Source organism: Brachyhypopomus gauderio, chromosome 21, assembly GCF_052324685.1.
Source record: "Brachyhypopomus gauderio isolate BG-103 chromosome 21, BGAUD_0.2, whole genome shotgun sequence".
Lineage (NCBI taxonomy): Eukaryota > Metazoa > Chordata > Actinopteri > Gymnotiformes > Hypopomidae > Brachyhypopomus > Brachyhypopomus gauderio.
Genome location: NC_135231.1, coordinates 3,726,420 through 3,750,256, shown reverse-complemented (window position 1 = coordinate 3,750,256; position 23,837 = coordinate 3,726,420). Strand labels below are relative to the sequence as shown.

At 39.2% G+C, this 23,837-nt stretch overlaps 1 protein-coding gene across 4 annotated transcripts in view; it reads right to left on the bottom strand.

The window, feature by feature from the left end:
* Positions 1-23,837, bottom strand: part of LOC143485112 (potassium/sodium hyperpolarization-activated cyclic nucleotide-gated channel 2-like) — a 65,016-nt gene that overhangs the window by 30,102 nt on the left and 11,077 nt on the right. The window lies entirely within an intron of this gene.

Below are 23,837 nucleotides of genomic sequence, written 5' to 3'. Positions count from 1 at the left end.
ACAAGACCAATTACTTGTCTGTATTCTGCATAACAAGATTGCAGCATGAGTTTTTATGTTTTCTTAGGTTTTTGGGTACTGTAGCGCCCCCGACAGGCCAATTTGAACCAAACTTGGCATACCTCACAAGGACTTCAGGATATAAAAGCCTTTCAAATTGGGAGTTGATTGCATACATGGTTTATGAGTTATAGCAATATAGGTCATATATGGCATGGCCACAATGATATAATGCAAAAATGGACCAATCAGAAAAATAAAAATCCAACATTTTTTTAATTACTCTTTACCTACAGAGTCTACTGATTATGCTCATAGCAATTTTCCCATAATTGGATCAAATTCCTATGACTAGTTTGTAAATAGCTATTTTCAAACAATTGATGAATGTGACAAAAGTATGCATTTTTTAATAGGACTTGTAATTGCAAAGTTGTCAGGTCTACTGCAAGGAATAAAAAGAAACAAGTTGCATGTTCCTAAGTGAAAATTTGGAGGAGTTATGCATGATTTTCACAAATAGCGCCACCTAGTGGCCAAATGTTTCAAAACTGCACAGCATGACACATAGTCCTGAGATAAGCACAGTGGTAAGGTTTCATGTTGTTTGGCCAATGGTAAGTCTGTCAAATGGCCAATTAATTCAAATAAAAATTAATTGGCTCATGGCGGCCATGTTTTTTGAGTGATGATGTCATCATTGTGTGTCTTGATATCACTTGGGCCCCTGATGATGCCTGTAAAGTTTTGGCTTGATGTGACTAATGGTTTCTGAGATACAGTTTTTCCCATGTTATAGCGCCCCCTATTGGACAATCGTGGCCAGCTTTGACCTATGGCCTCGGAGTCATGTGCCCTAACAACGGTTAAAATTTTATGAAGATCCGTCAAAGCGTTGCTGAGATATGGCTGTTTAAGTAAATTTGACCACGCCTTGGAGCTATTGATTGACATGTGACAACCAGACTGTATGCAAATCTCAAAATGTTTTTAAGCAACTTTGATAATGAGATTCTCCTGAATATTTTGACACCAAGGTTGTGGTGATCCGATGAAAAACCAGGGACTAGTATAAAAAAGTAGGTTTTGCATATTATGCAAATTAGCAAAAAATCTAAGTAGGCGGAGCTTAATGGTTCTTGAGGCTTTTTTGTTTGGTTTGAGCCAAGGAATGCACCTGAAGTGGAATTTTGTGTCTAGGCCCTACGGTTTGGGAGATATGGACCAAAACGCAAAATGGTGCGCTATAGCGCCACCATCAGGCCAATGTGGGTCTCTGTGCTTTGGCACGGTCTCGCAAAGAGACTACACCATTCTGCCAAGTTTGGTGTCTCTGGGCCTTACGGTCTAGGCTGCAGTATGCGTTTTATGCGGAGAAAAATAATAATAATAACGAGCGGCAATTGGCGGGTTCACACACCAAAAGGCCTCTTGGGCTGTATAGGCAAAAAGATCCCCAAAGGTCATTTAGAACTAAAAGTGAAAAGAAGCTGTTTCAGTGGAAAAAATGCATAAATCAATGTTCAAAAAAGGTTCAATTGAGGCACTAAAGGCCCTAAAGGTTCAAAATAAATTGTATTGGCAAAATGATTTAGATCACAGAACTAAATCACATGCTGAGATCAGCTTTGTGTGTGTTTGTGTGGTATGTCATGTGAGCAATAGTTTTCAGTCAGTTCCAGTGTTTGGCCACTAGATGGACCCAAGTTCTACCATACTGATATCTCATTAATTTCAGCAATGAAATAGGACTGTTGATCAAATAAAAGGTTAATTTCTGGTCAGGCATTGCACTCTTTGTTATGAGATGTAAATGCAATGATATAGACCTCATTGATCTGAATCATACAAGACCCATTACTTGTCTGTATCCTGCATAACAAGATTGCAGCATCAGTTTTTATGATTTCTTAGGTTTTTGGGTACTGTAGCGCCTCCGACAGGCCAATTTGAACCAAACTTTGCATACCTCACAGGGACCTCAGTGTTTAAAAGCCTTTCAAATTGGGAGTTGATCGCTTACATGGTTTATGAGTTATAGCAATAAAGGTCATTTATGGAATGGCCAGAAGGATATAATGGAAAAATGGACCCACCTGATTATTTTAAAATCCAATATTTTAAAATCAATTTTTACCTCCAGAGTCTACAGATTATGCTCATACCAATTGTTCCATAATTGGATCAAATTTCTAGGACTAAGTCCAAAAGAGCTATTTTCAAACAATTGATGAATGTGACAAAAGTATGCATTTTTTAATAGGACTTGTAATTGCAAAGTTGTCAGGTGTACTGCAAGTAATCAAAAGAATCAAGCTGCATGTTTCTAAGCGACAATTTGGTGTTGTTATGCATGATTTTCACAAATAGCGCCACCTAGTGGCCAAATGTTTCAAAACTGCACAGCATGACACATAGTCCTGAGATATGCACACTGGAGAGGTTTCATGTTGATTGCCCAATGGTAAGTCTGCCAAATGGCCAATTAATTCAAATAAAAATTATTTGGCTCATGGCGGCCATGTTTTTTGAGTGATGATGTCATCATTGTGTGCCTTGATACCACTTGGGTCCCTGATGATGCCTGTAAAGTTTTGGCTTGATGTGACTAATGGTTTCTGAGAAACAGTTTTTCCCATGTTATAGCGCCCCCTATTGGACAATCGTGTCCAGCTTTGATCTCTGACCTCTGAGTCATGTGCCCTAACAACTGATAAAATTTCATGAAGATTGGTCAAAGCGTTGCTGAGATATAGCTGCTTAAGTCAATTTGGCCACGCCTCGGAGCTATTGATTGACATGTGACAACCAGAATTTATGCAAATGTCACAGTTTTTTTGATAATTATTGATAATGAGATTCTTCTGAATATTTTGACACCAAGATTGAAGAAATCCGATGAAAAACCAGGGACTAGTAGGAAAAAGTAGGTTTTGCATATTATGCAAATTAGCAAAAAATCTAAGTAGGCGGAGCTTAATGGTTCTTGAGGCTTTTTTGTTTGTCTGAAGCCAAGGAATGCACCTGAAGTGGAATTTTCTTTCTATGACCTACGGGGTGGGAGATATAGACCAAAACGCAAAAGGCTGCGCTATAGCGCCACCATCAGGCCAATGTGGGTGTCTGTACTTTAGCACGGTCTCGCAAAGAGACTACACCATTCTGCCAAGTTTGGTGTCTCTGGGCCTTACGGTCTAGGCTGCAGTATGCGTTTTATCAGTAGAAAAATAATAATAAGAAATATAGCCGCAAGCGGCAATTGCGGGTTCACACACGAAAAGGCAAAAAAGCCCAAAAAATTGGCAAAATGATTCAGATCAGAAGTAAATCACATGCTGTGATTAGCCTTGTGTGTATGTGTGTTTGTGTGTTTTTTGATGTAAGCAGTACATCTTGGCTTGAGCCAAGGAATACAATGGAAGTAGAATTTTGTTTCTAGGCCCTACAGTGTGAAAGATATTGGAAAATAAAAGTGAAAAGAAGCTGTTTGGGTTTGGCCAGTGTGTGCTCTACAGATTGTGTGTGATGACATCTGCGTGTGTCAGAAAGGGAGACACAGAAATAGCACATCTGGCTAGGGCTGCATCTATGTGAACAATATAGGAAGGCCTGCATGTGTCTATACATGATTGGGACTGTATATTACCGACAGAGAGAGATTCAGGGAGCCAGAGACTTTGCTTTGTTAATTCTCTCCTTGCACACCTTGCACGCCTAACATGACTGTCCGTGTATTCAAAGTATGAACGTAGTCTGCAAAGCCTGCCATAACATGACTGACATGACTGGCATGACTGACATAACTGATATGACTGGAATGACTTCACTGGCATGACGAACAAAAATAACATGACTGATATGACTGACAACTGGCATGACTGGAATGAGTGACATGACTAGCATGACTGTAATGACATGACTGATATGAGTGACATGACTGGCATGACATGACTGATATGACTGACACGACTTATGTCTGACATGACTGGACTGACATGACTGACATCTGCTTGTGTCAGAAAAGGAGACACAGAAATAGCACATCTGGCTAGGGCTGCATCTATGTGAACAGTATAGGAAGGCCTGCATGTGTCTATACATAATTGGGCCTGTATATTACCGACAGAGAGAGATTGAGGGAGCCAGAGACTATGCTTTGTTAATTCACTCCTTGCACACCTTGCATGCCTAACATGACTGTCCATGTATTCAAAGTATGAATGTGGACTAACATGACTGATATGACTGACATAACTGGCATGACTGTAATGATTTGATTATTTGATTTATATGACTGACATGACTGATATGACTGATATGACTGGACTGAAATGACTGGCATGGCATGCCTGATATGACTGATACGACTGACATTGCTGGCATGACTGACATATACTATACATATATTATAAATATGCATACAAACTATACATACATTTAGGTAGAAGTGTGTGTGTGTGTGTGTGTGTGTGTGTGTTTGTGGTAGTGTATGTTCTGACATTAATCAGATTAAGCAAACAAAGTTACCCAATGTCAAATGTCTTGAATCTCAAGAAGATATGCAGGGGCCCATGGGCCATATAGGATATGAGCATTGTTTAGAGTAAATAATTAACCTAGGATTTGAATACATGTAGCATGCTCTGAAGTATCAGTGTCCATTTAACTGGCTTATGAGTCACCAAGGCCCAAAAGGTCACAAAACATTGTAATGGCAAAACAATTCAGATAATAGATCTAAATCACTTGCTGAGATTATCTTAGTGTGTCTTTGGATGGCAAAAATAAGCTAAACATCAGTTAGTGTGTTGGAAATGGCTAGAGAACTGTGCATATGAAGCATAATTGTAGTCATGTGTGTGAATGTGTATAGAGAAAAAAGTTAAATATCTGTGTGTGTGTGTGTGTGTGTGTGTGTGTGTGTTTTAGTCAAAGAGTAATGGGTATACATGGCTAGGGCAGTGTGTATGTTAAACCTATAAGTAGGTGTGTGTGTGTGTGAGAGAGAGAGAGAGTGTGTGTGTTTTCAAAAACAGAAGCTAAACGTCAGTTTGTGTGTTTGTATCTGGGTTACTCATAGAGAAATGGGTAGGTATGGCAAGGGCAGTGTGAAAGCTACAGAGGCCTGTGTTTTTGTAAGTGCATGTGAAAGAGAGGGGGAGGAGGTAGAGCCCATGGGTTGTAAACTGTTGGAAGCCTGGGGGAGTGTGAGGGGAGTGGAGGAGGGGGGGGCAGAGTGTGTGAGAAAGGCACCTGCGTGTGTCTCTAATCCTCCCTCCACTGCTGAGTATGGAAAATGAAAATATTCACTGTAGAGCTGTTTGTGGACGGATTTGGCTCAAAATTGGCACATCGCACCACAATGGTCATGTGAATGTGGATTTCAATTTCCATAACAATCAGACATACTATGGCGTAGTTATTGAACTGGGAATTTGATGTGTTATGATGGTAGCATTGTGATGCATATGAAAAATATTAATTTGTCAAAAACTTAGGATTTTCTCGCTAATCTTAGCATTTCAGAGTCTGCTGAGTATTACAAGGTGTGATTTAAGGTGATGGAGTTAAAATGCTAGGACTAGTATGAAAATGACTAGTTATATATATTAGATAATAGTGAAAAAGTGGTACATTTTTGCAAAGCACATGTAATTACAAAGTTGCTAGGAATTCTGCATACAATCATATGAGTCCAAGCATTTTTTGATAAGTGAAAATATGTAGGAGAAATTCTGGATTTTCTAGTATAGCGCCACCTAGTAGTGCAATTCCCTTCTAACATGAGTATGTCTTAGAGGGTGTGTACATGAACATACCATGTCAGTTTCATGTGTATGTACCTATGGTAAGTCTGTCAAATGGCCAAGTAATTCAAATTAAAATTAATTGGCTTATGGCGGCCATGTTTTTTGAGTGATGAGGTCATCATTGTGTGTCTTGATACCACTTGACCCCATGATGATGCCTGTAAAGTTTTGGCTTGATGTGACTAATGGTTTCTGAGAAACAGTTTTTCCCATGTTATAGCGCCCCCTATTGGACAATCGTGGCCAGCTTTGACCTGTGACCTCCGAGTCATGTGCCCTAACAACTGATAAATTTTCATGAAGATTGGTGAAAGCATTGTTGAGATATAGCTGCTGAAGTAAATTTGGCCACACCTCAGAGCTATTGATTGACATGTGACAGCCAGGCTGTATGGAAATGTCACAATGTTGGCGATAAGTTTTGATAATGAGATTCTTCTAAGTAGTTTGATACCAAGATTGTGGTGATCAGATGAAAAACCAAGGAGTAGTAGGCAAAAGTAGGTTTTGCATATTATGCAAATTAGCAAAAAATCTAAGTAGGCGGAGCTTCATAGTTGTATATGAAATGTCCTATTGAATTGAGCCAAGGAATGCATAGGAAGTGGAATTTTGTTTCTATGACTTATGGTATGGGAGATATGGCCCAAAAAGTCACATAGTGTGCTATAGCGCCACCATCAGGCCGATGTGGGTCCCTATAAGTGTGTGTGGTCCTTTTGACCTAGAGAACAAGTTTGGCAAGTTTGGTGTGTCTAGGCCTTACGGTTTAGGCTGCAGTATCATTTATAGACAGCAAAATGGGAAGAAGAATAATAATAAGAAAAACGCTAACAATTACAATAGGGTTCCCACACTATGTGTGTGAACCCTAAAGAAGAAAAATTCGAGCAATTACAATAGGTTTCCCACACTACGTGTGTGAACCCTAAATAGCCGCAAGCGGCAATTGGCGGGTTCACACACGAATAGGCCTCTTGGGCTCTATAGGCAAAAAGAAACCCATAAGGTCCTTTAGACCTAAAAGTGAAAAGAAGCTGTTTCAGTGGAAAAAAGGCATAATTACATCAATGTGCAAAAAAAGGTTCAATTGAGGCACTAAAAGCCCAAAAGGATCAAAATAATGTGTATTTGCGTTTTATTTTTTAGAGAGGCCTGTGTTTTTGTGAGTGCATGTGAAAGAGAGAGGGGTGGAGGCATCGCCATTGGGTTGTTCGAAGGACGGGGGAGTCTGGAGGGAGTGGAGGAAGGGAGGGCACTCTGCGTGTGTGAGAATGGCCAGCGTGCGTGGTTTAGCAGTTCTCTGCTTAGGCCCTACAGTGTGGGAGATATTGCCAAAATGATTCAGATGTGTGTGGGTGTGTAGATGAACATACCATATCTGTTTCATGTGTATGTACTTATGTTAAGCCTGTGAAATGGCCAAAACCAATTAATTGGTGAATGGTGGCTATGTTTTTTAAGTGATGATGTCATCAACGTGTGCCTTGATACCACTTGGGCCCCTGATGATGCATGTAAAGTTTTGTCTTAATATGACTAATGGTTTCTGAGAAACAGTTTTTCCCATGTTATAGCGCCCCCTATTGGACAATCGTGGCCAGCTTTGACCTGTGACCTCTGAGTCATGTGCCCTAACAACTGATAAATTTTTATAAAGATTGGTCAAAGCGTTGCTGAGATATAGCTGTTTAAGTAAATTTGGCCACGCCTCGGAGCTATTGATTGACATGTGACAACCAGACTGTATGCAAATCTCAAAATGTTTTTAAGCAACTTTGATAATGAGATTCTCCTGAATATTTTGACACCAAGGTTGTGGTGATCCGATGAAAATTCAGGGACTAGTATAAAAAAGTAGGTTTTGCATATTATGCAAATTAGCAAAAAATCTAAGTAGGCGGAGCTTAATGGTTCTTGAGGCTTTTTTGTTTGTCTGGAGCCAAGGAATGCACCTGAAGTGGAATTTTGTTTCTAGGACCTACGGTGTGGGAGATATGGACCAAAACGCAAAATGGTGTGCTATAGCGCCACCATCAGGCCAATATGGGTCTCTGTACTTGTGCTCGGTCTTGCAAAGAGACTACACCTTTCTGCCAAGTTTCATGGTTGTAGGATGTATGCCGTAGGCTGTAGTTACAGTTTTAGATTATTATCTAAGCAATTATAATTGCCAATATAGCCGCAAGCGGCAATTGGCGGGTTCACACACGAATAGGCCACTTGGCTTCAATAGGCAATAGACCCAATAGGTCCTTTAGACCCAAAAGAAGCTGTTTGAGTGGAAAAAATGCACAAATAAATCAATGTGCAAAAAAATGTTCAATTGGGGCACTAAAGGCCCAAAAGGATCAAAATAATTTGTATTGGCAAAATGATTCAAATCACAGAACTAAATCACATGCTGAAATCAGCTTTGTGTGTGTTTGTGTGGTATTTCATGTGAGCAATAGTTTTCAGTCAGTTTCGGTGTTTGGCCACTAGATGGAGCCCAAGTACTACCATACTGATATCTCATTAATCTCAGTAATGCAATGACATTTTGGTGAATTAAAAGGTTCATTTCCGGTCAGGCAGTGCACTTTTTGTTATAAGATGTAAATGCAATGTTATAGAACTTATTGATCTGGATCATACAAGACCAATTACTTGTCTGTATTCTGCATAACAAGATTGCAGCATGAGTTTTTATGTTTTCTTAGGTTTTTGGGTACTCTAGTGCCCCCGACAGGCCAATTTGAACCAAACTTGGCATACCTCACAAGGACTTCAGGATATAAAAGCCTTTCAAATTGGGAGTTGATTGCATACATGGTTTATGAGTTATAGCAATATAGGTCATATATGGCATGGCCACAATGATATAATGGGAAAATGGACCAATCAGATAAATAAAAATCCAACATTTTTTTAATCAGTTTTTACCTACAGAGTCTACTGATTATGCTCATAGCAATTTTTCCATAATTGGATCAAATTCCTATGACTAGTTTGTAAATAGCTATTTTCAAACAATAGATGAATGTGACAAAAGTATGCATTTTTTAATAGGACTTGTAATTGCAAAGTTGTCAGGTCTACTGCAAGGAATAAAAAGAAACAAGTTGCATGTTCCTAAGTGAAAATTTGGAGGAGTTATGCATGATTTTCACAAATGTTTTAAAACTGCACAGCATGACACATAGTCCTGGGATATGCACAGTGGTGAGGTTTCATGTTGTTTGGCCAATGGTAAGTCTGTCAAATGGCCAATTAATTCAAATAAAAATTAATTGGCTCATGGCGGCCATGTTTTTTGAGTGATGATGTCATCATTGTGTGTCTTGATATCACTTGGGCCCCTGATGATGCCTGTAAAGTTTTGGCTTGATGTGACTTATGGTTTCTGAGATACAGTTTTTCCCATGTTATAGCGCCCCCTATTGGACAATCGTGGCCAGCTTTGACGTATGACCTCGTAGTCATGTGCCCTAACAACGGTTAAAATTTTATGAAGATCGGTCAAAGCGTTGCTGAGATATGGCTGTTTAAGTAAATTTGGCCACGCCTTGGAGCTATTGATTGACATGTGACAACCAAACTGTATGCAAATCTCAAAATGTTTTTAAGCAACTTTGATAATGAGACTCTCCTGAATATTTTGACACCAAGCTTGTGGTGATCCGATGAAAAACCAGGGACTAGTACAAAAAAGTAGGTTTTGCATATTATGCAAATTAGCAAAAAATCTAAGTAGGCGGAGCTTAATGGTTCTTGAGGCTTTTTTGTTTGGCTTGAGCCAAGGAATCCATCAGAAGTGGAATTTTGTTTCTAGGCCCTACGGTTTGAGAGATATGGACCAAAACGCAAAATGGTGCGCTATAGCGCCACCATCAGGCCAATGTGGGTCCCTGTCTCTATTTCTCTCATTGCACACCTGCTGCACCTTGCTGGCAAGTTTGGTCTTTCTGGGCCTTACGGTCTAGGCTGCAGTATGCGTTTTACAGGGGGAAAAATAATAATAAATATAGCCGCAAGCGGCAATTGGCGGGTTCACACACGAATAGGCCACTTGGCTTCAATAGGCAATAGACCCAATAGGTTCTTTAGACCCAAAAGAAGCTGTTTGAGTGGAAAAAATGCACAAATAAATCAATGTGCAAAAAAATGTTCAATTGGGGCACTAAAGGCCCAAAAAGGATCAAAATAATGTGTATTGGCAAAATGATTCAAATCACAGAACTAAATCACATGCTGAGATCAGCTTTGTGTGTGTGTTTGTGTGGTATTTCATGTGAGAAATAGTTTTCAGTCCGTTCCGATGTTTGGCCACTAGATGGAGCCCAAGTACTACCATACTGATATCTCATTAATCTCAGTAATGCAATATGACATTTTGGTGAATTAAAAGGTTCATTTCTGGTCAGGCAGTGCACTTTTTGTTATAAGATGCAATTGCAATGTTATAGAACTTATTGATCTGGATCATACAAGACCAATTACTTGTCTGTATTCTGCATAACAAGATTGCAGCATGAGTTTTTATGTTTTCTTAGGTTTTTGGGTACTGTAGCGCCCCCGACAGGCCAATTTGAACCAAACTTGGCATACCTCACAAGGACTTCAGGATATAAAAGCCTTTCAAATTGGGAATTGATTGCATACATGGTTTATGAGTTATAGCAATATAGGTCATATATGGCATGGCCACAATGATATAATGGGAAAATGGACCAATCAGAAAAATAAAAATCCAACATTTTTTTACTCAGTTTTTACCTACAGAGTCTACTGATTATGCTCATAGCAATTTTTCCATAATTGGATCAAATTCCTATGACTAGTTTGTAAATAGCTATTTTCAAACAATAGATGAATGTGACAAAAGTATGCATTTTTTAATAGGACTTGTAATTGCAAAGTTGTCAGGTCTACTGCAAGGAATAAAAAGAAATAAGTTGCATGTTCCTAAGTGAAAATTTGGAGAAGTTAAGCATGATTTTCACAAATAGCGCCACCTAGTGGCCATATGTTTTAAAACTGCACAGCATGACACATAGTCCTGAGATATGCACAGTGGTGAGGTTTCATGTTGTTTGGCCAATGGTAAGTCTGTCAAATGGCCAATTAATTCAAATAAAAATTAATTGGCTCATGGCGGCCATGTTTTTTGAGTGATGATGTCATCATTGTGTGTCTTGATATCACTTGGGCCCCTGATGATGCCTGTAAAGTTTTGGCTTGATGTGACTAATGGTTTCTGAGATACAGTTTTTCCCATGTTATAGCGCCCCCTATTGGACAATCGTGGCCAGCTTTGACGTATGACCTCGTAGTCATGTGCTCTAACAACGGTTAAAATTTTATGAAGATCGGTCAAAGCGTTGCTGAGATATGGCTGTTTAAGTAAATTTGGCCACGCCTTGGAGCTATTGATTGACATGTGACAACCAGACTGTATGCAAATCTCAAAATGTTTTTAAGCAACTTTGATAATGAGATTCTCCTGAATATTTTGACACCAAGGTTGTGGTGATCCGATGAAAAACCAGGGACTAGTATAAAAAAGTAGGTTTTGCATATTATGCAAATTAGCAAAAAATCTAAGTAGGCGGAGCTTAATGGTTCTTGAGGCTTTTTTGTTTGGATTGAGCCAAGGAATCCATCAGAAGTGGAATTTTGTTTCTAGGCCCTACGGTTTGGGAGATAAGGACCAAAACGCAAAATGGTGCGCTATAGCGCCACCATCAGGCCAATGTGGGTCTCTGTGCTTTAGCACGGTCTCGCAAAGAGACTACACCATTCTGCCAAGTTTGGTGTCTCTGGGCCTTACGGTCTAGGCTGCAGTATGCGTTTTATGCGGAGAAAAATAATAATAATAAATATAGCCGCAAGCGGCGATTGGCGGGTTCACACAAAAAAAGGCAAAAAAGCCCAAAGGGTCTTTTAGACCAACAAATTGGCCTCTTGGCCTCAATAGGCAAAAAGAAGCCCAATAGGTCCTTTAGACCCAAAAGTGAATAGAAGCTGTTTGAGTGGAAAAAATGCATAAGTAAATCAATGTGACAAAACATTCAATTCAACTGAGGCACTAAAGGCCCAAAAGGATCAAAATAATGTGTATTGGCAAAATGATTCAGATCACAGAACTAAATCACATGCTGAGATCAGCATTGTGTGCGTTTGTGTGGTGTTTCATGTGAGCAATTGTTTTCAGTCAGTTTCGGTGTTTGGCCACTAGATGGAGCCCAAGTACTATCATACTGATATCTCATTAACCTCAGTAATGCAATGACATTTTGGTGAATTAAAAGGTTCATTTCTGGTCAGGCAGTGCACTTTTTGTTATGAGATGTAATGGCAATGTTATAGACCTCATTGATCTGAATCATACAAGCCCCATTACTTGTCTGTATTCTGCATAACAAGATTGCTGCGTGAGTTTTTATGATTTCTCAGGTTTTTGGGTACTGTAGCGCCTCCGACAGGCCAATTTGAACCAAACTTGGCCTACCTCACAAGGACTTCAGTGTATAAAAGCCTTTCAAAGTGGGAGTTGATCACTTACATGGTTTATGAGTTATAGCAATAAAGGTCATTTATGGCATGGCCAGAAGGATATAATGGAAAAATTGACCAATCAGACAAATAAAAATGCAACATTTTTTCCATATTTAGTTAACTACAGTGTATACAGATTATGCCTATGCCATTTTTGCCATCATTGGATCAAATTCCTAGGAATAGTTCTTAAAGAGCTATTTTCAAACAATTGATGAATGTGACAAAAGTATGCATTTTTTAATAGGACTTGTAATTGCAAAGTTGTCAGGTCTACTGCAAGGTATAAAAAGAAACAAGTTGCATGTTCCTAAGTGAAAATTTGGAGGAGTTATGCATGATTTTCACAAATAGCGCCACCTAGTGGCCAAATGTTTCAACACTGCACAGTATGACACATAGTCCTGGGATATGCACAGTGATGAGGTTTCATGTTGATTGGCCAATGGTAAGTCTGTCAAATGGCCAATTAATTCAAATAAAAATTAATTGGCTCATGGCGGCCATGTTTTTTGAGTGATGAGGTCATCATTGTGTGCCTTGATACCACTTGGGCTCCTGATGACGCCTGTAAAGTTTGGGCTTGATGTGACTAATGGTTTCTGAGAAACAAATTTCCCCATGTTATAGCGCCCCCTATTGGACAATCGTGGCCAGCTTTGACCTGTGTCCTCTGAGTCATGTGCCCTAACAACTGATAAATTTTCATAAAGATAGGTCAAAGCATTGCTGAGATATAGCTGCTGAAGTCAATTTGGCCACGCCTCAGAGCTATTGATTGACATGTGACAACCAGACTGTATACCAATGTCACAGTTTTGTTGATGTTCCTTGATAATGAGATTCTTGTGAATATTTTGACACCAAGATTGTGGTGATCAGATGAAAAACCAGGGACTAGTATGAAAAAGTAGGTTTTGCATATTATGCAAATTAGCAAAAATCTAAGTAGGCGGAGCTTAATGGTTCTTGAGGCTTTTTTGTTTGTCTGGAGCCAAGGAATGCACCTGAAGTGGAATTTTGTTTCTACGACCTACGGGGTGGGAGATATGAACCCAAACGCAAAATGCTGCGCTATAGCGCCACCATGAGGCCAATTTGGGTGTCTGTACTTAAGCACGGTCCCGCAAACAGACTACACCAGTCTGCCAAGTTTGGTCTCCCTGGGCCTTACGGTTTAGGCTGCAGTATGCGTTTTATGCGGAGAAAAATAATAATAATAATAAGAAAGAAGAAAAAACCTAACAATAACAATAGGTTTCCCACACTACGTGTGTGAACCCTAATAATCGGAACAATTACAATAGGGTTCCAGCACCTTCAGTGCTTGGACCCCTAAAAAGAAAGAAAAATCTGAGCAATTACAATAGGTTTCCCACACTATGTGTGTGAACCCTAAAAAGAAAGAAAAATCCGAGCAATTACAATAGGTTTCCCACACTATGTGTGTGAACCCTAATAAGAAGAAAAAAAAAAAAGAAGAAAAATTCGAGCAATTACAATAGGTTTCCCACACTACGTGTGTGAACCCTAATAAGAAAGAAAAATCCGAGCAATAACAATAGGTTTCCCACACTATGTGTGTGAACCCTAATAAGAAAGAAAGAAGAAAAATCCGAGCAATTACAATAGGTTTCCCACACTATGTGTGTGAACCCTAAAAATAGCCGCAAGCGGCAATTGGCGGGTTCACACACGAATAGGCCTCTTGGCCTCAATAGGCAGAGGCCCAAAAGGTCCTTTAGACCCTAAATGTGAAAAGAAGCTGTTTGAGTGGAAAAAATGCACAAATAAATCAATGTGCAAAAAAAGGTTCAATTGGGGCACTAAAGGCCCAAAAGGATCAAAATATTGTGTATTGGGAAATTGAGTCAGATCACAGAACTAAATCACATGCTGAGATCAGCTTTGTGTGTGTTTGTGTGGTGTTTGATGTAATAGTTTTTAGTCAGTTCCGGAATATGGGCACTAGATGGAGGCGAAGTACTACCATACTGATATCTCATTAATCTCAGTAATGCAATATGACATTTTGGTGAATTAAAAGATTCATTTCTGGTCAGGCTGTGTACTTTATGTAAAAAAAAAGATTCAGTTGAGGCACTAAAGGCCAAAAAGGATCAAAATAATGTGTATTGGCAAAATGATTCAGATCACAGAACTAAATCACATGCTGAGATCAGCTTTGTGTGTGTTTGTGTGGTGTTTCATGTGAGCAATAGTTTTCAGTCCGTTTCAATGTATGGCCACTAGATGGAGCCCAAGTACTACCATACTGATATCTCATTAATCTCAGTAATGCAATATGACATTTTGGTGAATTAAAAGGTTCATTTCTGGTCAGGCAGTGCACTTTTTGTTATAAGATGCAATTGCAATGTTATAGAACTTATTGATCTGGATCATACAAGACCAATTACTTGTCTGTATTCTGCATAACAAGATTGCAGCATGAGTTTTTATGTTTTCTTAGGTTTTTGGGTACTGTAGCGCCCCCGACAGGCCAATTTGAACAAAACTTGGCATGCCTCACAAGGACTTCAGGATATAAAAGCCTTTCAAATTGGGAGTTGATTGCATACATGGTTCATGAGTTATAGCAATATAGGTCATATATGGCATGGCCACAATGATATAATGGGAAAATAAACCAATCAGAAAAATAAAAATCCAAAATTTTTTTAATCACTTTTTACCTACAGAGTCTACTGATTATGCTCATAGCAATTTTGCCATAATTGGATCAAATTCCTATGACTAGTTTCTAAAGAGCTATTTTCAAACAATTGATGAATGTGACAAAAGTATGCATTTTTTAACAGGACTTGTAATTGCAAAGTTGTCAGGTCTACTGCAAGGAATAAAACGAAACAAGTTGCATGTTCCTAAGTGAAAATTTGGAGGAGTTATGCATGATTTTCACAAATAGCGCCACCTAGTGGCCAAACGTTTTAAAACTGCACAGCATGACACATAGTCCTGAGATATGCACAGTGGTGAGGTTTCATGTTGTTTGGCCAATGGTAAGTCTGTCAAATGGCCAATTAATTCAAATAAAAATTAATTGGCTCATGGCGGCCATGTTTTTTGAGTGATGATGTCATCATTGTGTGTCTTGATATCACTTGGGCCCCTGATGATGCCTGTAAAGTTTTGGCTTGATGTGACTAATGGTTTCTGAGAAACAGTTTTTCCCATGTTATAGCGCCCCCTATTGGACAATCGTGGCCAGCTTTGACCTATGACCTCGGAGTCATGTGCCCTAACAACTGTTAAAATTTTATGAAGATCCGTCAAAGCGTTGCTGAGATATGGCTGTTTAAGTAAATTTGGCCACGCCTTGGATCTATTGATTGACATGTGACAACCAGACTGTATGCAAATCTCAAAATGTTTTTAAGAAACATTGATAATGAGATTCTCCTGAATATTTTGACACCAAGGTTGTGGTGATCCGATGAAAAACCAAGGAGTAGTAGGAAAAAGTAGGTTTTGCATATTATGCAAATTAGCAAAAAATCTAAGTAGGCGGAGCTTAATGGTTCTTGAGGCTTTTTTGTTTGTCTGGAGCCAAGGAATGCACCTGAAGTGGAATTTTGTTTCTAGGACCTACGGGGTGGGAGATATGAACCCAAACGCAAAATGCTGCGCTATAGCGCCACCATCAGGCCAATTTGGGTGTCTGTACTTAAGCACGGTCCCGCAAACAGACTACACCAGTCTGCCAAGTTTGGTCTCCCTGGGCCTTACGGTCTAGGCTGCAGTATGCGTTTTATGCGGAGAAAAATAATAATAATAATAAGAAAGAAAGAAAGAAGAAAAATCCTAACAATAACAATAGGTTTCCCACACTACGTGTGTGAACCCTAAATATAGCCGCAAGCGGCGATTGGCGGGTTCACACAAAAAAAGGCAAAAAAGCCCAAAGGGTCTTTTAGACAAACAAATTGGCCTCTTGGCCTCAATAGGCAAAAAGAAGCCCAATAGGTCCTTTAGACCCAAAAGTGAATAGAAGCTGTTTGAGTGGAAAAAATGCATAAGTAAATCAATGTGACAAAACATTCAATTCAACTGAGGCACTAAAGGCCCAAAAGGATCAAAATAATGTGTATTGGCAAAATGATTCAGATCACAGAACTAAATCACATGCTGAGGTCAGCTTTGTGTGCGTTTGTGTGGTGTTTCATGTGAGCAATTGTTTTCAGTCAGTTTCGGTGTTTGGCCACTAGATGGAGCCCAAGTACTATCATACTGATATCTCATTAATCTCAGTAATGCAATGACATTTTGGTGAATTAAAAGGTTCATTTCTGGTCAGGCAGTGCACTTTTTGTTATGAGATGTAATTGCAATGTTATAGACCTCATTGATCTGAATCATACAAGCCCCATTACTTGTCTGTATTCTGCATAACAAGATTGCTGCGTGAGTTTTTATGATTTCTCAGGTTTTTGGGTACTGTAGCGCCTCCGACAGGCCAATTTGAACCACACTTGGCCTACCTCACAAGGACCTCAGTCTATAAAAGCCTTTCAAATTGGGAGTTGATCACTTACATGGTTTATGAGTTATAGCAATAAAGGTCATTTATGGCATGGCCAGAAGGATATAATGGAAAAATTGACCAATCAGACAAATAAAAATGCAACATTTTTTCCTTATTTAGTTAACTACAGTGTCTACAGATTATGCCTATGCCATTTTTGCCATCATTGGATCAAATTCCTATGACTAGTTTGTAAATAGCTATTTTCAAACAATAGATGAATGTGACAAAAGTATGCATTTTTTAATAGGACTTGTAATTGCAAAGTTGTCAGGTCTACTGCAAGGAATAAAAAGAAACAAGTTGCATGTTCCTAAGTGAAAATTTGGAGGAGTTATGCATGATTTTCACAAATAGCGCCACCTAGTGGCCAAATGTTTTAAAACTGCACAGCATGACACATAGTCCTGGGATATGCACAGTGGTGAGGTTTCATGTTGTTTGGCCAATGGTAAGTCTGTCAAATGGCCAATTAATTCAAATAAAAATTAATTGGCTCATGGCGGCCATGTTTTTTGAGTGATGATGTCATCATTGCGTGTCTTGATATCACTTGGGCCCCTGATGATGCCTGTAAAGTTTTGGCTTGATGTGACTAATGGTTTCTGAGATACAGTTTTTCCCATGTTATAGCGCCCCCTATTGGACAATCGTGGCCAGCTTTGACGTATGACCTCGTAGTCATGTGCCCTAACAACGGTTAAAATTTTATGAAGATCGGTCAAAGCGTTGCTGAGATATGGCTGTTTAAGTAAATTTGGCCACGCCTCGGAGCTATTGATTGACATGTGACAGCCAGACTATATGCAAATCTCAAAATGTTTTTAAGCAACTTTGATAATGAGATTCTCCTGAATATTTTGACACCAAGGTTGTGGTGATCCGATAAAAAACCAGGGACTAGTATAAAAAAGTAGGTTTTGCATATTATGCAAATTAGCAAAAAATCTAAGTAGGCGGAGCTTAATGGTTCTTGAGGCTTTTTTGTTTGGCTTGAGCCAAGGAATCCATCAGAAGTGGAATTTTGTTTCTAGGCCCTACGGTTTGGGAGATATGGACCAAAACGCAAAATGGTGCGCTATAGCGCCACCATCAGGCCAATGTGGGTCCCTGTCTCTATTTCTCTCATTGCACACCTGCTGCACCTTGGTGCCAAGTTTGGTCTTTCTGGGCCTTACGGTTTAGGCTGCAGTATGCGTTTTACAGGGGGAAAAATAATAATAATAAGAAAAATCTCAGCAATTACAATAGGTTTCCCACACTACGTGTGTGAACCCTAAATATAGCCGCAAGCGGCAATTGGCGGGTTCACACACGAATAGGCCACTTGGCTTCAATAGGCAATAGACCCAATAGGTCCTTTAGACCCAAAAGAAGCTGTTTGAGTGGAAAAAATGCACAAATAAATCAATGTGCAAAAAAATGTTCAATTGGGGCACTAAAGGCCCAAAAGGATCAAAATAATGTGTATTGGCAAAATGATTCAAATCACAGAACTAAATCACATGCTGAGATCAGCTTTGTGTGTGTGTGTGGTATTTCATGTGAGAAATAGTTTTCAGTCCGTTCCGATGTTTGGCCACTAGATGGAGCCCAAGTACTACCATACTGATATCTCAATAATCTCAGTAATGCAATATGACATTTTGGTGAATTAAAAGGTTCATTTCTGGTCAGGCAGTGCACTTTTTGTTATAAGATGCAATTGCAATGTTATAGAACTTATTGATCTGGACAATACAAGACCAATTACTTGTCTGTATTCTGCATAACAAGATTGCAGCACGAGTTTTTATGTTTTCTTAGGTTTTTGGGTACTGTAGCGCCCCCGACAGGCCAATTTGAACCAAACTTGGCGTACCTCACAAGGACTTCAGGATATAAAAGCCTTTCAAATTGGGAATTGATTGCATACATGGTTTATGAGTTATAGCAATATAGGTCATATATGGCATGGCCACAATGATATAATGGGAAAATGGACCAATCAGATAAATAAAAATCCAACATTTTTTTAATCAGTTTTTACCTACAGAGTCTTCTGATTATGCTCATAGCAATTTTTCCATAATTGGATCAAATTCCTATGACTAGTTTGTAAATAGCTATTTTCAAACAATAGATGAATGTGACAAAAGTATGCATTTTTTAATAGGACTTGTAATTGCAAAGTTGTCAGGTCTACTGCAAGGAATAAAAAGAAACAAGTTGCATGTTCCTAAGTGAAAATTTGGAGGAGTTATGCATGATTTTCACAAATAGCGCCACCTAGTGGCCAAATGTTTCAAAACTGCACAGCATGACACATAGTCCTGAGATATGCACAGTGGTGAGGTTTCATGTTGTTTGGCCAATGGTAAGTCTGTCAAATGGCCAATTAATTCAAATAAAAATTAATTGGCTCATGGCGGCCATGTTTTTTGAGTGATGATGTCATCATTGTGTGTCTTGATATCACTTGGGCCCCTGATGATGCCTGTAAAGTTTTGGCTTGATGTGACTAATGGTTTCTGAGAAACAGTTTTTCCCATGTTATAGCGCCCCCTATTGGACAATCGTGGCCAGCTTTGACCTGTGACCTCGGAGTCATATGCCCTAACAACTGTTAAAATTTTATGAAGATCGGTCAAAGCGTTGCTGAGATATGGCTGTTTAAGTAAATTTGGCCACGCCTCGGAGCTATTGATTGACATGTGACAGCCAGACTATATGCAAATCTCAAAATGTTTTTAAGCAACTTTGATAATGAGATTCTCCTGAATATTTTGACACCAAGGTTGTGGTGATCCGATAAAAAACCAGGGACTAGTATAAAAAAGTAGGTTTTGCATATTATGCAAATTAGCAAAAAATCTAAGTAGGCGGAGCTTAATGGTTCTTGAGGCTTTTTTGTTTGGCTTGAGCCAAGGAATCCATCAGAAGTGGAATTTTGTTTCTAGGCCCTACGGTTTGGGAGATATGGACCAAAACGCAAAATGGTGCGCTATAGCGCCACCATCAGGCCAATGTGGGTCTCTGTGCTTTAGCACGGTCTCGCAAAGAGACTACACCATCCTGCCAAGTTTGGTCTCCCTGGGCCTTACGGTCTAGGCTGCAGTATGCGTTTTATCAGTAGAAAAATAATAATAATAAGAAAGAAAGAAAGAAAAAACCCGACAATAACAATAGGTTTCCCACACTGTGTGTGTGAACCCTAATAATAATAAGAAGAAAAAACCCGACAATTACAATAGGTTTCCCACACTACGTGTGTGAACCCTAAAAATAGCCGCGAGCGGCAATTGGCGGGTTCACACACCAATAGGCCTCTTTGGCTGTATAGGCAAAAAGAAGCCCCAAAGGTCATTTAGAACTATAAGTGAAAAGAAGCTGTTTCAGTGGAAAAAATGCATAAATCAATGTGCAAAAAAGGTTCAATTGAGGCACTAAAGGCCCTAAAGGTTCAAAATAAATTGTATTGGCAAAATGATTTAGATCACAGAACTAAATCACATGCTGAGATCAGCTTTGTGTGTGTTTGTGTGGTATTTCATGGGAGCAATAGTTTTCAGTCAGTTCTGGAATTTGGCCACTAGATGGACCCAAGTTCTACCATACTGATATCTCATTAATTTCAGCAATGAAATAGTACTTTTGGTGAATTAAAAGGTTAATTTCTGGTCAGGTATTGCACTTTTTGTTATGAGATGTAAATGCAATGATATAGACCTCATTGATGTGAATCATACAAGACCCATTACTTGTCTGTATTCTGCATGACAAGATTGCAGCATCAGTTTTTATGATTTCTTAGGTTTTTGGGTACTGTAGCGCCCCCGACAGGCCAATTTGAACCAAACTTTGCATACCTCACAGGGACCTCAGTGTTTAAAAGCCTTTCAAATTGGGAGTTGATCGCTTACATGGTTTATGAGTTATAGCAATAAAGGTCATTTATGGCATGGCCAGAAGGATATAATGGAAAAATGGGCCCACCTGAATATTTTAAAATCCAATATTTTTAAATAAGTTTTTACCTCCAGAGTCTACAGATTATGCTCATACCAATTGTTCCATAATTAGATCATATTTCTAGGACTAATTCCAAAAGAGCTGTTTTCAAACAATTGATGAATGTGACAAAAGTATGCATTTTTTAATAGGACTTGTAAAGGCAAAGTTGTCAGGTCTACTGCAAGGAATAAAAAGAATCACGTTGCATGTTCCTAAGTGTAAATTTGGAGGAGTTATGCATGATTTTCACAAATAGCGCCACCTAGTGGCCAAATGTTTCAAAACTGCACAGCGTGACACATAGTCCTGAGATATGCACAGTGGTGAGGTTTCATGTTGATTGGCCAATGGTAAGTCTGTCAAATAGCCAATTAATTCAAAATAAAATTAATTGGCTCATGGCGGCCATGTTTTTTGAGTGATGATGTCATCATTGTGTGCCTTGATATCACTTGGGCCCCTGATGATGCCTGTAAAGTTTTGGCTTAATGTGACTAACGGTTTCTGAGAAACAGTTTTTCCCATGTTATAGCGCCCCCTATTGGACAATCGTGGCCAGCTTTGATCTGTGACCTCTGAGTCATGTGCCCTAACAACTGATAAAATTTCATGAAGATTGGTCAAAGCGTTGCTGAGATATAGCTGCATAAGTAAATTTGGCCACACCTCGGAGCTATTGATTGACATGTGACAACCAGAATTTATGCAAATGTCACAATTTTTTTGGATAATTATTGATAATGAGATTCTTCTGAATATTTTGACACCAAGATTGAAGAAATCCGATGAAAAACCAGGGACTAGTAGGAAAAAGTACGTTTTGCATATTATGCAAATTAGCAAAAAATCTAAGTAGGCGGAGCTTAATGGTTCTTGAGGCTTTTTTGTTTGTCTGGAGCCAAGGAATGCACCTGAAGTGGAATTTTGTTTCTAGGACCTACAGGGTGGGAGATATGGACCAAAACGCAAAATGCTGCGCTATAGCGCCACCATCAGGCCAATGTGGGTGTCTGTACTTTAGCACGGTCCTGCAAACAGACTACACCATTCTGCCAAGTTTGGTGTCTCTGGGCCTTACGGTCTAGGCTGCAGTATGCGTTTTATCAGTAGAAAAATAATAATAAATATAGCCGCAAGCGGCGATTGGCGGGTTCACACAAAAAAAGGCAAAAAAGCCCAAAGGGTCTTTTAGACAAACAAATTTGCCTCTTGGCCTCAATAGGCAAAAAGAAGCCCAGTAGGTCCTTTAGACCCAAAAGTGAATAGAAGCTGTTTGAGTGGAAAAAATGCATAAGTAAATCAATGTGACAAAACATTCAATTCAACTGAGGCACTAAAGGCCCAAAAGGATCAAAATAATGTGTATTGGCAAAATGATTCAGATCACAGAACTAAATCACATGCTGAGATCAGCTTTGTGTGCGTTTGTGTGGTGTTTCATGTGAGCAATTGTTTTCAGTCAGTTTCGGTGTTTGGCCACTAGATGGAGCCCAAGTACTATCATACTGATATCTCATTAATCTCAGTAATGCAATGACATTTTGGTGAATTAAAAGGTTCATTTCTGGTCAGGCAGTGCACTTTTTGTTATGAGATGTAATTGCAATGTTATAGACCTCATTGATCTGAATCATACAAGCCCCATTACTTGTCTGTATTCTGCATAACAAGATTGCTGCGTGAGTTTTTATGATTTCTCAGGTTTTTGGGTACTGTAGCGCCTCCGACAGGCCAATTTGAACCAAACTTGGCCTACCTCACAAGGACCTCAGTCTATAAAAGCCTTTCAAATTGGGAGTTGATCACTTACATGGTTTATGAGTTATAGCAATAAAGGTCATTTATGGCATGGCCAGAAGGATATAATGGAAAAATTGACCAATCAGACAAATAAAAATGCAACATTTTTTCCTTATTTAGTTAACTACAGTGTCTACAGATTATGCTTATGCCATTTTTTACATCATTGGATCAAATTCCTAGGACTAGTTCTTAAAGAGCTATTTTCAAACAATTGATGAATGTGACAAAAGTATGCATTTTTTAATAGGACTTGTAATAGCAAAGTTGTCAGGTCTACTGCAAGGTATAAAATGAAACAAGTTGCATGTTCCTAAGTGAAAATTTGGAGGAGTTATGTATGATTTTCACAAATAGCGCCACCTAGTGGCCAAATGTTTCAACACTGCACAGTATGACACATAGTCCTGGGATATGTACAGTGATGAGGTTTCATGTTGATTGGCCAATGGTAAGTCTGTCAAATGGCCAATTAATTCAAATAAAAATTAATTGGCTCATGGCGGCCATGTTTTTTGAGTGATGAGGTCATCATTGTGTGCCTTGATACCACTTGGCCCCCTGATGATGCCTGTAAATTTTGGGCTTGATGTGACTAATGGTTTCTGAGAAACAAATTTCCCCATGTTATAGCGCCCCCTATTGGACAATCGTGGCCAGCTTTGACCTGTGACCTCTGAGTCATGTGCCCTAACAACTGATAAATTTTCATAAAGATAGGTCAAAGCATTGCTGAGATATAGCTGCTGAAGTCAATTTGGCCACGCCTCAGAGCTATTGATTGACATGTGACAACCAGACGGTATACCAATGTCACAGTTTTGTTGATGTTCCTTGATAATGAGATTCTTGTGAATATTTTGACACCAAGATTGTGGTGATCAGATGAAAAACCAGGGACTAGTATAAAAAAGTAGGTTTTGCATATTATGCAAATTAGCAAAAAATCTAAGTAGGCGGAGCTTAATGGTTCTTGAGGCTTTTTTGTTTGTCTGGAGCCAAGGAATGCACCTGAAGTGGAATTTTGTGTCTAGGACCTACGGGGTGGGAGATATGAATCCAAACGCAAAATGCTGCGCTATAGCGCCACCATGAGGCCAATTTGGGTGTCTGTACTTAAGCACGGTCCCGCAAACAGACTACACCAG